Genomic DNA, 5,849 nt, shown 5'->3' with positions numbered 1-5,849 from the left:
ACCAAAATGTGTTTGCAAGGCTTAGTTGCAACAAAATTTACATAATATTATTTATGTAATAATAATGAAGTGCATGCTTTATGGCATTGTCATAAAATTAAGGAAGCAATCACTCCATTTTATGAAAAATAGATGAACTCTTTTTAGATAACCTTCAATTCTTATCTCAAATACCATAATTTGTCCCATAACTCTTTTCAAGTTACTTTCCTATCTCTGTATTTTTGCTGCAATATCAGCTTCTTGTCTCTAATAGACTTGTAAAAATGTATTTCATTGTCAAGTATGATAATTAAAAAAAACTCTAAGGATCACTTTGTACTGAACAATCTCCTTGATATTTATTTTGTAATATTTGTTTCATATACTTAAAACTTGATAAAAATTAATGTTTCTCTATAGCATTTACAAACAACAGAAAAACTTGTAGAATGTTTTCAGTCACTTTGTGCTTTCATCCTTTCATCCTGGCATCCTGGCTCTCACCACCACCATCGTCCCCATCACAACTATCAGTTATGCTTCACTGAATAGATACCATGCTTCCTGCTTGTGATCTTTGTATCTTCATGCCCTGGTGAATATACTCCTTCCTTCACCTAGATCTTTGATTATTTTCTTATCTAGAGCAGAAGGAATTTATTTTGGCAACATTGGAAAAAAATAAGTGAAATATTCTACCTTGTTACAAAGATATGACCAGAGAAAATTAGTACCTGGCTGTAGGACCATGAAAGGCAGCCTGGTTCCTGGTTGAGCTAAGGCTAGAAACTCCGGTGACCCTAAAGGGATGGCAGGCATTTTGCTTGATTCCTGGACACTAAGCTCCTGACAGGAGGTGGCAGCCCTCCATAGATTTGTGGCATAAATCACCTATGCCCCAAGCCCCCCCACAGGTAGAGGATTAGACCTGTGGCCACATAGCCTCAAGACAGATCTCCATTTTAATGAGGTACCTAAAGGCCTGGAGTCTTAGCCAATAAATCCCCCTTCCCAGACACTCCTCCTTGCAAAAGGTATATAACCTCAGGCTTACCCTGAGGATACAGTTTTACTCATCCACTTTCTGCCCCGACAATAAATGCCTTAAAACCATGGACTGTCTCTTCTCACTAGGATCCACTGTGGGGAGCCATAGAGGAGGCTTTTGCCTATAGAGCCATGTCTAATCTCCTGTATAAAGCCTCTCAGCAACCCCAGCCATGGCTGCCATCAAGACCAAGCTCAAACCTGCGCGTGCCATGCCACCAAGCCAAGGACTCTCCCCTGAGGGATCAGCAAGTGTTCCCCTCTTTTCCCCCTTGGCTCTTGGCTAGATTCAGCCCACTGGCACCCACTTCTTTCTCAGCTCTTCCAAGGCATCCAGTGGCGCCTGGGTGCCCAAGATCCTGAGGACCCGATAGCCCTGGCTTCCCTGAAGGCCCAGGGACCCCAGAGCCAGTTTTGACTGTCCCATGCCTCAGACTGTGCTCCCCCTACCCCAGCAGTGTCCCTAGGCTTCCCCATAGCCTGGCAGCAGCCGGATACAGTCAAACTTCCCTTGTCCTGCATCCCTGAGTAGACGCAGGACCACACTAACCCTGCTCCTGACTTCTCATAATATAATGTTATTATAAGAAGTAATCTTGAGAAATCTTTTTTTTAACATTTCTTTTTTTATTAATCATTTTCTTCATTTACATTTCAGATGATATCTTCTTTCTGGTTACCCCTCTTCATCAATATTACACAATGACTTGTGTTTCCTGTAGCTGGAGGGATGGTTGTGATATTAATAATTTTCTTAGAAACAAAGATTGATGGACTGTGCTTAAGAGTGTTGTTTATGGCTTACACATCCCTAGTTAGCATCCGTATGTGTTCGGTTGTTTATGTACAGAAAGTTAGGAGTATCTTTATTCTCAGGCATTGTAGTCCAGGCTAAGGGGTAAAGTTTACATTTTCTTATCACTCATAGATAAATTGCTGTATTCAGAATTTGATTAGCAAGAACAGATTTAAATAGAGAATATTGTTGAATACCTCTGGCTGATCAAGATAAGGAGAAATACATAGAATCTTATCTGTAGACTAAGAATGCAAACAATAATAGAATTAGCAAATGCTTCTTGAGATCTTACATTGGGTTACCACTATTCAATCTGTGTTTTTTGCAACAAATTCTGTACTGCAAATTCTGCAAAGAGGGATTGCTGTTGCTGTGGCAAAATATTTTAGAAAACTATTTGACAAAGGTGATTTATTTTGGCAAGATGGGTATTCTTGCACCAGATTTTTCTTGCTCCCCTTTATTATATCTCTATCTCTAACATATTGCATGGTAGTTTACACATTCAAGGACTACTCCCTTAACCTTCTCTAGAAATGATCTTTATGAACATACAAGAGATAAACTACTTAGAACAGTGCATCAAGCCAACAATCAAGATTAATAATCACAATACTTACCCCATTACCACTTGTGAAAAGAAATGGGGGGCATGTTCATTATCTTATTCCTTTCTGCTCTTCGACGCTGCCAAGAAAGCATCGCTGAAGGCTCTCATAACCCTGCCATCTTGTCTAAGTCAGAGTCTCCCAAGGAGTTGGAACAGCTGTGGAAGCTCTTCATCAGAGGGCTGAGCTTCAAAACAACCGACAAGAGACTGAGGAGCCATTTTGAGTAATGGGGAACACTAACCAACTGTGGTAATGAGAGATCCAAACACCAAGAGATCCAGGGACTTTGGGTTTGTCACATAAACCACTGTAGAAGAAGTGGATGCTGCCATGAATGTAAGACCACACAAGGTGGATAGGAGAGCTGTGGAACCTAAGAAAGCTGTGTCAAGAGAAGATTCTCAGAGACCAGGTGCCCATTTAACTGTGAAAAAGATCTTTGTTGGTGGTATTAAAGAAGACACTGAAGAATATCACTTATGAGATTATTTTGAGCAGTATGGGAAGATTGAAGTGATAGAAATTATGACTGACAGAGGCAGTGGAAAAAAGAGGGGATTTGCTTTTGTCACCTTTGATGACCATGACTGTGGGAATTAAAAGGGGGCAGGGGAAGGAGAAGGAGGGAGGATAGCCCATGTCCGGCCAGAGTTCCTCCTATGCTCTGGCAGACAGATGCGGGAGGGCTGCTTTCCACCTGGGGCCGAGTGGACATCTAAGCATCTGACCCCACTTGATGGGGGGTGAGGTGGGGGATAGACAAGGGGCAGCCCCTAAAACCAGGGGTCCCAGAGCCACACCCTGAAGCTCCGGGGTTATGGGAGAGAGGGTCCCACATATGCAAGAGTTTGCACAGCGGCCTTGAGGAGCAGAGACTGTCTATGGTTTTAGAGCTTTATTATAAAAAGGCAGGGGGAAACAGAGAAGGTAGAAAAGAGAGAGAGAGAGAGAGAGAGAGAGAGAGAGAGAGAGACCGGCCATGGCTAAAAGGAGACATAGGGGAAAGTAAGAGAGAAAAGAAAGGCTAAAGAGTAGGGGAAGAGAGGAAGAGAGAGGAGAGAGGAGAGAAGAAGATAAAGAGACAGGAGAGAGGAGTGAGGGGCCAAACAGCCCCTCTTAAAGTATGCTGCTATCTTTTCTGTTGCTAGGTAACTGGGGAGGAGTTTGGCCAGAAGGTCAGAAGCTTGGGACATTGCCTATGTGACTGTTAGCCATGCTTCTCTTGTGGGGGCTGGGGGGGGGGCGGTAACTTAGACAGGAGCCAGAGTTCCAGGAGACATGAGAGAACTCCTTCCATCCCATGAAGGTGAATTAACACCACCAGGTCCTAGGGTTCAGACCTCAGCTCAACTGGAGACTAGGCCATCTGTGTATAGCCCAATGCCCAACACATGACTCTGTGGATAAGTTTGTTATTCAGAAATACCATACTGTGAATGGCCACAACTGAGAAGTAAGAAAGGCTCTGTTGAAGCAAGAGATGGCTAGTGCTTCATCCAGCCAGAGAGGTCGCAGTAGTTCTGGAAACTTTGGTGGTAGTAGAGACAGTGGTTTTGGTGGCAATGACAACTTTGGTCAAGGAAGGAACTTCAGTGGTCATGGTGGCTTTGGTGCCAACTGTGGTGGTGGTGGATATGGTGGCAGTGGGGATGGCTATAATGGATTTGGTAATGACGGTGGTTATGGAGGAGGCAGCCCTGGTTACTCTGGAGGAAACAGAGGCTATGGAAGTTGTGGACAGGCTATGGAAACCAGGGCAGAGGTTACGGCGGGAGTGGCAGCTATGACAGTCATAACAACAGAGGAGGCAGAGGCAGCTTTGGTGGTGGTAGTGGAAGCAATTTTAGAGCCGGTGGAAGCTACAATGATTTTGGCAATTACAACAATCAGTCTTCAAATTTTTGACTGATAAAGGAAGGAAACTTTGGAGGCAGGAGCTCTGGCACTTATAGTGGTGGAGGCCAGTACTTTGCTAAACCACGGAACCAAGGTGGCTATAGATATTCCAGCAGCAGCAGCAGTAACTATGGCAGTGACAGGAGGTTCTAATTACATACAGCCAAAAACAAAGCTTAGCAGGAGAGAAGAGCCAGAGAAGTGACAGGGAAGCTACAGGTTACAACAGATTTGTGAACTCCACCAAGCACAGTGGTGGCAGGACCTAGCTGCTACAAAGAAGACATGTTTTCGACAATACTCATGTGTGTGGGCAAAAACTCCAAGACTATATTTGTGACTAATTGTATAACAGGTTATTTTAGTTTCTATTCTGTGGAAAGTGTAAAGTATTCCAACAAAAGGTTTTACTGTAGACCTTTTTCACCCATGCTGTTGATTGCTAAATGTAATAGTCTGATCATGACACTGAATAAATGTGTGTGTGTGTTTTATTGTTTTTTTATTAGATATTTTCTTTATTTACATTTCAAATGCTATCCCAAAAGTTCCCTATACCCTCCCCCTGCCCTGCTCTCCTACCCACCCACTCCCACTTCTTGGCCCTGGCATTCCCCTGTACTGGGGCATATAAAGTTTGCAATACCAAGGGGTCTCTCTTCCCATTGATGGCCGACTAGGCCATCTTCTGCTACATATGCAGCTAGAGACATGAGCTCTGGGGGTACTGGTTAGTTCATATTGTTGTTCCACCTATAGGGTAGCAGACCCCTTCAGCTCCTTGGGCACTTTCTCTAGCTCCTCCATTTGGGGCCCTGTGTTCCATCCTATAGATGACTGTGAGCATCTACTTCTGTATTTGCCAGGCATTGGCATAGCCTCACAAGAGACAGCTATATCAGGGTCCTTTCAGTAAAATCTTGCTGGCATATGCAATAGTGTCTGCATTGGCTGTTTATGGGATGGATCACCCCCACCCCTTTTAATGTGCTGTGTAAAGTTAGTCTACTCTGAAGCCATCTTGTCAAACTTTCCCAACAGTGTGAAGTTAGAATTCCTTCAGGGTGGTGCCAAGTTCCATTTGGAATTTATTTATGGTTGCTTGGGTGGAGAGGCCATTGTCTTCAAAGATCTTGGTGTTGTTAAACTGCCAGTTACTGTTGTAAATTTAATGAGTTTCACCATTGAAAGTGTCATCCAAGCAAGGTCACAATTTGGCTATAAAATGGTTTTTGGCACACCTATGCAATATCAAAAGTGAATAATGATATCAGATAAAAATAACAGATGGGAATGAAGCTTGTGTATCATCCATTATCATGTGTACTCAATAAAAGATTTAATTCTCTTGAGTGGAAAAGAAAAGTAAAGAAAAAAAAGAAAAGAAAAGAAAAGAAAAGGAAAGGAAAGGAAAGGAAAGGAAAGGAAAGGAAAGGAAAGGAAAGGAAAGGAAAGGAAAGGAAAGAAATGTGGCCCCAGGTAATAAGGAAAACAGTAATAGTGTTGCACCAATA

The 5,849-nt window shown here is 43.0% G+C and overlaps 1 pseudogene; it reads left to right on the top strand.

The window, feature by feature from the left end:
- Positions 1-2,676: 2,676 nt before the first annotated feature.
- On the top strand, positions 2,677-4,488 carry LOC110301922 (annotated as a pseudogene).
- Positions 4,489-5,849: the final 1,361 nt, after the last annotated feature.

Source organism: Mus caroli, chromosome 1, assembly GCF_900094665.2.
Source record: "Mus caroli chromosome 1, CAROLI_EIJ_v1.1, whole genome shotgun sequence".
NCBI lineage: Eukaryota > Metazoa > Chordata > Mammalia > Rodentia > Muridae > Mus > Mus caroli.
The sequence above is the reverse complement of the archived record's forward strand: the minus strand, read 5'-3'. Positions and strand labels throughout refer to the sequence as shown.